We start from the raw sequence: 12,533 nt of genomic DNA, 5'->3' as shown, positions 1-12,533 counted from the left end.
AGAAGGAGAAGGAGAAGGAGAAGGAGAAGGAGAAGGAGAAGGAGAAGGAGAAGGAGAAGGAGAAGAAGAAGAAGAAGAAGAAGAAGAAGAAGAAGAAAAGAAGGAGAAGGAGAAGGAGAAGGAGAAGGAGAAGAAGAAGAAGAAGAAGAAGAAGGTTTGAGGGCCGGGTGCAGTGGCTCACACCTTTAATCTCAGCACTTTGGGTGGCCGAGGTGGGTGGATCGCTTGAGCTGAAGAGTCCAAGACCAGCCTGGGCAACATGGTGAAACACCGTCTCTACTAAAAATGCAAAAAAATTAGCTGGGTGTGGTGGTGTGCGCCTGTAGTCTCAGCTAATCGGGAGGCTGAGGTGAGAGTTCTCCATACCCTGAGCCAGGGAGGCAGTGGTTGCAATGAGTCGAGATGGCACCACTGCACTCCAGCCTGGGTGACAGAGTGAGACCTCATCTGAAAAAAGAAAAAGGTTCTAGGTGCCTCTCCTAAGGAAAAGCCCACCTCCATCTCATGCACTTTATACCCCAATGCCTGACCGGGCTCAGCATATAGTATTAATAAATGATCAATTAATATTGATCCTGAACAAATGTATTAATGAATAGATGAATAAAAACACACTAATTAAGTTTTGCCTTAATAACTGGCCTGTACTCTTCAAAAGTGTCAAGATCCTGAAAGTCCAAAGCAAAGGAACTCCTCGATTGAAGCAAACCAAAATTAAATGCCACGAGCGATCCTAGACTGGATCCTTTTGCACTAAAGGATGCTATTGAGGCAATTGGCAAAACTTGAACAGACTTGGGATTAGACGGCAGTAACCGTGGTGGACTGACAACCCGCGTAAGTGATCTAAAGATTCCTTCAAAGTGAAAAAAATCTGAGCGAGCTACGACAAATGCAGAAAGACATCTTATCTGGCCTTTCCTTATGAGAGCTTTAGGAAGGTTAGCTGCCACAGCTCCTCCGCCTCCCGCACCTCCAATCTGAGAACTGACCTTGAGCACTGGCCATTCCAGAAGATTGTGTAAAACAGCCTCATCCAAACCTTCCATCTTTTGAAGCTGTAAACACCACTCGCTAGTAAGTACATCTACACACCCCTCTATCTAGCTGTTCTCTAGCTTCATCTGAAAACTCCTACATGTGTAAATAAACTTTTCTCTGGTTCATCTGTCTATTGTTAATTTCTGGGGTCCCCCATCATCCAAGCCTAAGACAGTAGAGGAAAAATTTTTCTCCCAACACAACCTATCAGTGTTAATTTCCTGATGTTGATGGTTGTGTTATGGTTATTTAGGACAATGTTTTTGTTTATCAGGAAGAAAACTGCTTTCTGTGAACACATTTGCCATGAAGTCTATGAAATTTTTTTTTTTTTTTTTTGAGTTATGAGGTAGATAAAGTCTGCACTCACTCGCAGAAGGAGATGAGCAAGTTCTATGATAGTGGAGGAATGAGTACAGACAGCCACAAATATTAAGGCTAGTGGCCACACCTGTCAACAGAGGTAGAGTTGGTGGAACCCAGGAGAATTTCCTGCAGGCTCAGACGTCTGGACATCAAGTGCTAGCTGCCCCCATGCAGTAACAGCCAATTAGGAGAGGAGTCCAGGGTGAACTTTCAGGTGACTTCCTTATATCCCCACCTCTAATCATTGACGTCACCGTCTGCACCCACTCTAGAGCCCACCTGAGCTGCCCATAGTTAGGCTGTAATTGAAGAAACAGTCTTGTGTTGGTCATCAGTTGTCCCTAATAAAGTCCATTTGGGACGACTCCAAAGATGATTGCCACGAAAATGGAATTTTCCTTTCTTTCTCAAAAGGTTTGCTATCAAACACCTACCTGGGTTTTTTGGTTTTTTGTTTGTTTGTTTGTTTGCTTTTTGAGACGGAATCTTGCTCTGTCACCGAGGCTGGAGGACAGTGGCTGATCTCGGCTCACTGCAAGCTCCGCCTCCCGGGTTCACGCCATTCTCCTGCCTCAGCCCCTCGAGTAGCTGGGACTACAGGCGCCCGCCACCACGCCTGGCTAATTTTTTTGTATTTCTTTTAGTAGAGACGGGGGTTTCACCGTGTTAGCCAGGATCTCCTGACCTCGTGATCCACTGGCCTCGGCCTCCCAAAGTGTTGGGATTACAGGCATGAGCCACCGCGCGCTCGGCCACCTACCTGAGTTTTTCTCAACATCAGCTGACAAGGAAGGTGCAGACCCGACCAAGTGTATAGCAGTCTGTTTTCCATGACAAATGTCTTCATTTGGGGAACAATTTAGATTCTTGGCTCTCTGACTTCCTGCTGACACTGAGATAAATGCTGAGAGTCTTGGAGACTTATTTTAATTCCATTTTATATATTAATTTGATGCAAAGACATCATTAACTCTTCCACCATACCTTTTTCTCTGGATACTTCCCTTAACTACCTGGGAATCTTGCTGATTCTCACAGATTAATGAGAGTAGCGCTAACTTTTGGTACACTTAAAAGGCCCAGTGGGGCTTCTTGTTTCTTCTTCACCTCTTAGTATCAGCCATAACTCCCTAAGTTTATGTTCTATTTGTTGAGTATCACTTTAGGCTTTATTCTCACTGTGTGGAGGATTTTATCACCATGAATCGACCCAGTTACTATGCCCATTTAATTATATTGCCTAACTTTCTTCTTTGGATAAATCTTTCAAAATCTTAAGAAGGCATTTTAGAGAGTGATCAGACTGGTTTCCAGGGTTTTAATCTTCACACTGAAGAATTTTATTTAAAATGGGTATAGTTAAAAACAAAACAAGATCTAGACATAGAAAAATTATTGGAAGAAAATACATCAAAATATTTTTTTAATTCCTATATGAGTTATATAATATTCATAAAGGAAAAATACAATTACCTTGTTAAATAAAATGAATACAGAAATTGCCTTTCTCTTTTAAAAATTTTACATGTGTCTTTTGATCAATGTGAAAATAGAGTAGCCCTAGTTTGACACAATACTTTTTCCCCAAAAATAGCTATAAGGAATATTTCTCTGATACAAAACTTATTTCCTATTAACCCTCACTATAAAATAAGTTATGTGGTCCCATTGGGAAAAAAAATCCCTCACTAAACTAAGTTTTAAAAGAGTTGAATAAGAAAGAAAACTCTCAGTAGTGATCTTGCAGTACTTTTAAAACTTGCAGATATACTCAAAACAACAGATAGCATAGTTTCTGTTAATAAAAGTCGCATCCTCCCACCTGTCCATCCAATCAACAGGTCACCCAATTCCTGATCTGCTGGGATCCTGGAGAAACCCTGGTGAACAAGACAGGCCATCTTTCCACTCTGAAGCAAGCAGGTCACTGCCTCAGTCAGTTCAGGCTGCCATAACAGACTGCCACAGACCAGGCAGCCAATAGACAACAGAAAGTTATTGCTCACAGTTCCAGAGGCTGCGAAGTCCAAGATCAAGGCACCAGATTCAGTCTCTGGTGGAGGCTCACTTCCTAGTTCATAGATGGAAGGTCAACTTCTCACTGTTAGTTTCTCACATGGACAAAGGGGCAAGGGACCTCTTGTGCGGGGGGAGGGTGATCTCTTTCGTTTATTTTATTTATTATTTATTTATTTATTTATTTATTTATTGAGACAGAGTCTCACCCAGACACCCAGGTTGGAGTGCAATGCACCCGCCAGCATGCCCAGGTAATTTTTGTAGTTTTAATAGAGACAGAGTTTCACCACATTGGCCAGGCTGGTCTTGAACTCCTGATTTCAAGTGATTCACCTGCCTCAGCCTCCCAAAGTGCTGGGATCACAGGCATGAGCCACCACATCCATCCTGGGGGTCTCTTTTAAAAGAACGCTAATCCCTTTCATGTGTGCTCTGCCCACATGACTTAATCATCTTCCTAAGGCCCCACCTTCAAATACCGTCACAGTGGGGATTAGGTTTTAACATATAAATTTAAATTTGGGTGGGAAAGACACACATGTAGTCTACAGCCACTGTGAATGATTACAATTAATAGGTACATGGAACCCTGAGAGCAGAAAAGGGGGCAGCTGGAAGTAGTGAACAGTCTTTTTGGACAATATCTTGATAAATTTCCTTAGAATTTCTTATACTTTCATAATGTTTTTTAGCTGCAAATTTCCATATAACTCTCATTAGTTCCTTGTTTGGCTAGGGGAACAGATCCCTTTCATCACAGCCTTACTATTGGATACTGAAATTATCTGCTCCCTTCCCCTGGAGAGCTGAGACCATGTGTCCAATTCATCTAGTCCTTTCAGGGCCTGGCTCAAATCATATATTTAATAAATGTGTGATTGATATAGTTTGGATATTTGTCCTCACCCAAATCTCATGTTGAATTGTAATCCCCAGTGCTGGAGGTCTCAGGTATTTCTTTATAACAATGCAGGAACAGCATAATACAGAAAATTGGTACCAAGGAATGGGACATTGCTATAAAGATACATGAAAATGTGGAAGCAACTTTGGACCTGGGTAACAGGTAGAGGTTGGAAGAGTATGGAGGGCTCAGAAGAAGACAGTAACATGAGGGAAAGTTTGGAACTTCTTAGAGACTGATTAAATGGTTATAACCAAAATGCCGATAGTGAAATGGACAGTGAAGTCCAGGCTGAGGAGGTCTCAGGTGGAAATGATGAAATTATTGGGAACTGGGGCAAAGGTTATATGTGTTATACCTTAGTGAAGAACTTAGCTGCATTCTGTTCATGCCCTAGGGATCTGTGGAAGTTTGAATCTAAGAGTGATGAACCAGGGCATCTGGCAGAATAAAAGCACCAAAGTGTTCAAGATGTGGCCTGGCTGCTTCTAACAACCTAATTTCAGATGCAGGAGCAAAGCAATGACTTAAAATTGGAATATTTAAACAGGAAGCAGAGCATAAAAGTTTGGAAAATTTGCAGCATAGCCATGTGGCAAAGAAAAACAAGTTTTTTATGAGAGGAATTCAAGCAGGCTGTGGAACAACCACTTGCTAGAGATACTTGCATAACTAAAAGGGAGCCAAGTACTAATATCCAAGACAATGGGGAAAAGGCCTCAAAGACATTTCAGAAATCTTCATGGCAGCCCCTCCAATCACAGGCCCTAGGGTCTAAGAGGGCTGAATGGTTGTGTGGGCCAGACGCAGAATTCTATTGCCCTGTACAGCCTTGGGACACTGCTCCCCACATCCAGGTCACTCCCTCTCAAGCTGGGGCTCAGAGGGGCCCAGTTACAGCTTAGGCTGCTACTTTGGAGGGCACAAGCCATAGGCCTTGGTGGCTTCCATGTGGTGTTAAGCCTATAGGTACACAGAATGCAAAGTGTTGGATTCTTGGCAGCTTCAGCCTAGATTTCAGAGGATGTACAGAAACACCTGGGTGTTCAGGCAGAAGTCTGCTGCAGAGGTGGAGCTCTCACAGAGAACCTCTACCACAGCAGTGCAGAGGGGAAATGTGGGGTTGGGGGCCCCACACAGATTCCCCACTGGTGTACTGTGTAGTGGAGCTATGAGAAGGGGGCCATTGTCCTCTAGACTTCAGAATGTAGAGCCACTGACAGCTTGCACCCTGTGCCTGGAATAGCCACAAGCACTCCCCTACAGCCTTTGAGAGCAGCTTTAGTGGCTAAACCCTGAAAAGCCACAGTAGTAGAGTTGTCCAAGGCCTTGGGAGCCCACCCTTCTTATCAGTATGCCCTGGATGTGGGACAAAGGAGATTATTTTGGAGCTTTAAGATTTAATGAGTACACTGCTGGATTTTAAACTTGTTTGGGGCATGTAGCCCCTCTCTTTTGGCCAATTTTCCCCTTTTAAAATGGGAATGTTTGCCCAATGCCTATACCCACATTGTATCTTGGAAGTAACTAACTTGTTTTTTATTTTACAGGCTCATGAGTAGAAGAGATTTGCCTGGTCTCAGGTGAAATTTTAGACTTTTAAGTTAATGCTGGAATGAGTTACAACTTTCAGGGACTATTGGGAAGGCATGATTGGATTTTGCAATGTAAGAAGGACATGAGATTTGAGAGGGGCCAGGGATAGAATGATATAGTTTGGATATTTTGCCCCATCCAAATTTCATATTGAATTGTAATCCCCAGTGCTAGAGGTGGGGCCTGGTGGGAGGTGTTTGGATCATGAGGGTAGATCCCCCATGGCTTGGTTTTGTTTTTGTGATAGTTCTCATGAGATCTGATCATTTAAAAGTGTGTAGCACCTGCCCCTCACTCTCACTTGCTTGCTCCTGCATTCCTCATGAACATGCCTGCTCCACCTTTGCCTTTCACCATGACTGTGTTTCCTGAGGCCTTCCTAGAAGCTGAACAGATGCCAGCACCATGCTTTCTGAAAGCCTGCAGAACCATGAACCAAATAACCCTCTTTCATTATAAATTATCCAGTCCCTGATATTTCTCTATAGCAATGCAAGAATAGCCTAATACAGTGGTGAATTGTTTTCTGATGGGTAACAGACAGGACATCCTTGCCTTCTACAGGGTACATGGAATTCATTCTGTGAATCTAAAAAATGACAAATCAGTGAGAACGATTATTCATTACTGGTAGGAAGTGGGGATTGGGGAGCTTAAAGGTATTATTCTTAAATGCAAACATGTAAAATAGTTTACACATACATACTCTGTGAGCACTTCTCCTGATCTTATCCAGATAGTGGCTATAGTGGTGACCTGAGATGGCCCAGGCATGGTGAGAGCCTCAACAGATCAAGGGCCGCCACTCATCCACACGTATGTATATAGGAAAACAAAATGTATTAACATTGGTGTATTCATCAACTTGTCTGCTCCTTTCATTCACCAAAGAGGATCCCAACATTTCTGGTCCAACTTCCCTTCCTCCCAGCTACACTCAGCCTCTGAGGAGAGGCCACTCTGCACAGTTCCTCCTGGAGTTTATATGATAAGGAAGTCAAAGGAGGAGGAAGAGTTTGTAGAGAAGAAAAAAACCTTTTTTCCTCTACCCTCCTGGGTTCTCCAACTGGGGGCTTATAAATTAGACTGACAAAAGACAGATTAACAGCAGAAGCCAAACAGAAGTTATATAAATGCATGCATCGAACATACACATGGGAGAACTCAGTGATGAGTAACTCAAAGGGGTGGTTGGAACTTGGGCTTATACAGTATCTTAATGAAAGAACAGTACATTTTTAGAGAAAGAACAAGACAAAGGAAAAGAACTTTTTGGGTTTCTAAAGGTAGAAAATTATGGAGAGGCAGATATCTGGGGGAACTAATGAAAGATAAAGACTAATTAGTAAGGCTTCTTATGTAGATTGTTCCTGTGCTCTCTCTGGGCTGAAAGGTCTAGAATTGTCTTCGGTATATAACTTCTGTCTTTCCTGGGAGAGAGGGGAGGTGGGGCACCTTTCCAAATGTATGTCCTGCTTTTATAAAAATAGAGGGAGTGTAGAGCTTTTCTGGTATCTGGATCTTTTCTATTGCTTTTAACTCAAAATAATCCCTATGCCAACATGGCACATTTTGGGATGGCGTATTCTGTTACTCTCCAAGTTTAAAGAGATTTAGTCAAGCTACATCCTGAAGAGATCCCACAGCTGGGAGCCAACACACTAAGGCTGGGGAGAGAGTGTTTGAGGTAATATAGTGGCCAAAAAGAGGCTGTAAGTGTGGGTTATGACATGGCTTGTGGAAGAAAAACACGGAACCTGAGAGGGGCTGCTAGGGCGTATGACAGTCTTCTTTATCACCTTGAAGAGACCTGAATGAAGAAAATAAGCACATATGTATCTATCCGCGTATCTATCTTCTTTGCCTTTTGGGACCACACTTATTTAAATGTGACATTTTTTTCCAGGACTGAATGCTGAAGTCACACAGCATACCTAGCACCTCTGCTCGGTTCTCATGAGAACTGATGTGTATCTCCCACTCACTGTGTCCACGAATGAACTTCTGATCTTCCTTCACAATCTGCTCTACCCACAGCCACCCCTTCTCAGATGATGGCAACTCCACCTTTCCAGACACTTAAGCCAAAACCCATGGTATTCTCCATGACATCTGCCTTCATTCCAACATCCAATTCATCAGGAAATCCTGTGGGCCATCCCTTGCAAATATATCCAGAATTTGACCACTTCTCACCACCACCAGGACTCCTCCCTATGTGAGCCTCCATGATCTTGGGTAATAGTAATGGCCTCCCAACCTGCCCTCCTTGCATCCACCCTTGCCTTCCTACTACTATTCTCAATAGAGCAGCCAGAATGATATTTATAAAAATAAGTCAGCACATTTTCCTCCTAAGCTCAAAACATTGCAATAGTGTTCCTTTCTCTTAAGATAAAAGCCAACATCCTTTTAACAGCCTAGCAGGATATGTCTTTCCCCACCTATCTTACTTCATCTCCCTTGGGATGACTCCCCTTCGGCCACAATGGCTTCCTCAATCTTTCACACCTTCACTGAGTATGCTTCAGCTTGGGGACTTAGGGACCATGGCTGTTTCTTCCGTTGAAATCCTTAATAGCCTCAAGGCTAACTTCCTCCTCTCCTTTGTAGGGCCTTAAAAATCATACCCCAAAATGAAGCCCTCAGAAACAGCCTCAGAAACTGAAGAGTCTCTCTAACCTTCTCCTGCCCTCCTGTCCCTGGTCCCTCATCCTCCCCAAGACCAGCCAAAGAAGCTAGAATCCTTCTTCCCCAAGGCAGGTCATAGAGACTGAACCCCTTTTCTCCAAAGCCAGCCATAAAACCTGAAAATAGCATTCTAACTCTCCCCTCCCCCACCTTTCTGTTTAAAAACTGGCCATACAGAAATGATCTCACCTACCTTGTTTGACTATAGGTCATAAGACCCCTATTCCAGAGAGGGCCCTGCCCCATACCCAAGTCAGGAATGCTACACAAAGAGGCCAAGAATAATCTGAACAGACAAGCCTTGCTGTTTCCCCACCCAGTCTATTACCATTAGGTCATACTTTTTTTGTCCAATCACATTTCTACACAGCTGTCCACACTTTGTTTGAACCTATACATAAACCTAGGCAGTTTCCCCATATCTTTGGGTCTTCATTCTGAAGACTCCCATGTCACATAAAACTATGATCAAATAAATTTGTATGCCTTTTTTCCAATTAATCTGCCTTTTGTCAGTGATTTTCAATGAGTCTTCAGAGGGTGATGGGGAAGGTTTCCCTTTGCTCCTACGCTTTCAAGTCTGCTCAAATATCACCTTCCTAATGAGACATACTGCTTTAAAAATTTGCCACTCTCTCAGCCAGGCGTGATGGCTCACACCTGTAATCCTAGCACATTGAGAAGCCAAGGTAGGCGGATCACTTGAGGCCAGGAGTTTGAGATCAGCCTGGCCAACATGGTGAAACCTCCTCTCTACCAAAAATACAAAAATGAGCCTGGCATGGTGGCAAGCCCTGCAATCCCAGCTACTCAGGAGACTGAGGCAAGAGAATCACTTGAACCTGGGAGACAGAGGAGGTCGTAATGAGCCAAGATCACACAACTGCACTCCAGCCTGGGTGACAGAGCAAGACTCCATCTCAAAAATAAATAAATAAATAAATATTTACCACTCTCCTGTAAAACCCCCATTCTTGATCCCCTTTACCCTGCTCTATTATTTTTAACACCTACCACCTTATCAACGATGCTGATTGTTTAACCCAACCAGAGTGTAAGCTTCCTGAGTCCACGAAGGCAGACCTCTGTTTTGATCCCTACTGTATTCCTATCACTTGGAATAGTGTCTAGCACAGTGTAACAGCTCAGTAATTATTTGACGAATGAATAAATAAATAACTATAATTGGTTTATACCAACAAGCAATCAAGGATGGCGTCAAGGCTTGGGGACCTACCAGTGCCAGGACCAGCCATTGTGAGCTGGGCTGTGAGGAGCTAGTTTTACCTCATGACAGATGCCAGCTGCGGTTCACAGTCAAGCTCCAGAGCACCTGACACACAGACTTTTATCTTCATTATTAATCTGCTTTGCAGCAGGACAAAGGTAAGGACATTAAAGTTGACACAATTCAATGACAACTCCTACAGCATCAGTGCTTCTCTTTGTTCGATGGCTGGAAATGCAGCAGGTCCCAAGCTCCAGGCCAGATGACGGCGGTGGATGGTTTCAACAAAAATCTTGGATATATGTGATAACTCACATGTGGACACGCTTTATAAATTCCTTTCAGGAGGTCTGAGTGCTGAAGCAACTGGTCTCCAACACAATATCTGGCAGCAGTAGGCAAGGTGGAAAGGAAAGCCAGGGGGAACCTCAGGGGTCTCTTCACCTTTTCTGGGAAGAAATGTTTACCTCTGCACTCTCAAGGTAAGAACAAACAATGTTTACCCCCTTCACCCTGAATCAGGAACAAATGTACCTAACACTGCAGTTACAGGGCCTTACCAGGAGCCGAAACTCAGCCCTGAAAATGAGCGCTGTGAGAACTGTGAGAAAGACGAATCAATAAGCTCTGGGGCTGGGTGGTGTGTGAGGGGGGTGCTGCACACATAATCAGAAAATTGAGCTTTTCTCAGCTTTGAACCTAAAATACCTGAGGGGAATCATGATAGAACACAGGACACATTTCACTGAGTGGTCCTACGGACAGTGCAGTTAATTCTGCTTGCTTGTGTTTTATGTGCTCTGTGTGTGTGTGTGTGTGTGTGTGTGTGTGTGTGTTATGTATGAAAGTATAAGCCAGGTGTGTTGGCTCACACCTGTAATCCAAGCACTTTGGGAAGTTGAGGTGGGAGGATCACTTGAGCCCAGGAGTTTGAGACCAGCCTGAGCAACATATAAGGAGACCCCATTTCTACAACAAATAAATAAATAAAATTAGCCAGATATGGTGGTGCACGCCTGTGGCCCCAGCTACTCAGGAGGCTGAGGTGGGAGGATTGCTTGAACCCGGGAGGCAGAGGCTGTAATGGACTGTGATTGCGCCACTGCACTCCAGCCTGGGTGACAGAGCAAGACCCTGATTCCAAAAAAAAAAAAAAAAAAAGGATGAATGTGCATATATAATACATATATAATATATATTTGTAAAAGAAAATTGCTATTTTTCAAGATAATCAAATGTTGTGAATTGAATTATGGCCACCCTCACACCACACACCAAAAACATTTATGTGTTGAACTTCTAACCCTGTGTACCTCCAAATGTGACCTGATTTAGAGATGGTATCCTTACAGAGGTAAGAAGTTAAAACGAGGTCATCAGAGCAGGCCCAAATCCAATATGACCGATTTCCTTATAAAAAGATGATACTAAGACTCTGGCATACATAGAGGGAAGATGACGTGAAGAGACACAGGGAGAAGGTGGCCATGCACACACCAATGACAGAGACCTGGAACAGATCCCTCCCTCACAGCCCACGGAAGGAACAAGCCCTGCCAATACCTTGATCTCAGGCTTCTACCTTCAGAACAGTGAGACAACACATTTCTGTTACGGAAGCCACCCAGTCATAGCACTTTGTTATGGCAGCCCTAGGAAACTGAGATCAAGGAAAGTACATTCCACTGTGTAGTTAATACGATAATCCCTCCTCAGCTTACTTCATTGCTATTTAAAAACTCACTTTGACCTGATCTTTCAGGTTATGTAGCAATGGGCCATGGTGGGCACCGCCAAAACCCAAAATACCAATTTCAGCGTTCAGCATGTTACAAAAGTCTGTCATTCACCAGGAGAGCTTGTTCGCATTACCTATGGCTGCCTTCACTCATCCTCCATTTCCCTTTCAACCAGGACTTTCACTCAAAACTTGGAAAACTTATCAATGCCTCCAACATCCCCCACCCCCTGCCCCATCCCTCCTCCCCAAGTCTCCCTCGAAGAATAGCTTGACTAGTGATTCCTTTTGGGGAAACCAGATTACTCTTTTTCTCAATTCTCCCTGAACCATAAATTCATGCCTTTTGGGGTGGGCCTTCCACAGCCCATTCCACAGCAGATTTATTGCCCACTCCATCTCCCTTTTGCACTACTTTATCTGCTGTATTTTAATTGGGTAATAAAACTCTGTGTGCCACCCAGAAAAATTCCAGAGCAAGCAATCAGCAGGGACATTCTCTCAGCAGCCAATTTCTAATTATTTATTCAAGCCCAAAGCCTAATTCCACCCCTGAGTATGGTGGTTCTGAGCTGCTGCACTCGCTGAGTAGAGCCAGAGCCAGAGTGTGGTAGGGGTGAGTGGCCAACACTGAAGCGCATCCCTGGACAGGAGACTGTCTCTGAGGCAGGATGGTGTGAATGTATGGGAGGGGCTCTTCTCTGTGTTTAGGCAAATAGGAGAATTGCCTTGGGGCTTTCCTTGATCAGGTCCCATATTGCTCAGAAATGAGACTGCCACAGTGAATAAGGGAGTGTCCTCTACTAGGTCGTGCTTAAGAAAAAAAAAAAAAGACTAGTCAGCTACCAACTACCAGGACAACTGGATAGACATCTGTTCTGCTTCATTCCATTTGTTTAGATGGAATTTACACAAGATAAATTTACACAGGATAAATACCATCTAAATAA

Source organism: Colobus angolensis, unplaced genomic scaffold, assembly GCF_000951035.1.
Source record: "Colobus angolensis palliatus isolate OR3802 unplaced genomic scaffold, Cang.pa_1.0 Scaffold35, whole genome shotgun sequence".
In the NCBI taxonomy this organism is placed as follows: domain Eukaryota; kingdom Metazoa; phylum Chordata; class Mammalia; order Primates; family Cercopithecidae; genus Colobus; species Colobus angolensis.
This window is presented reverse-complemented; position numbering follows the sequence as displayed.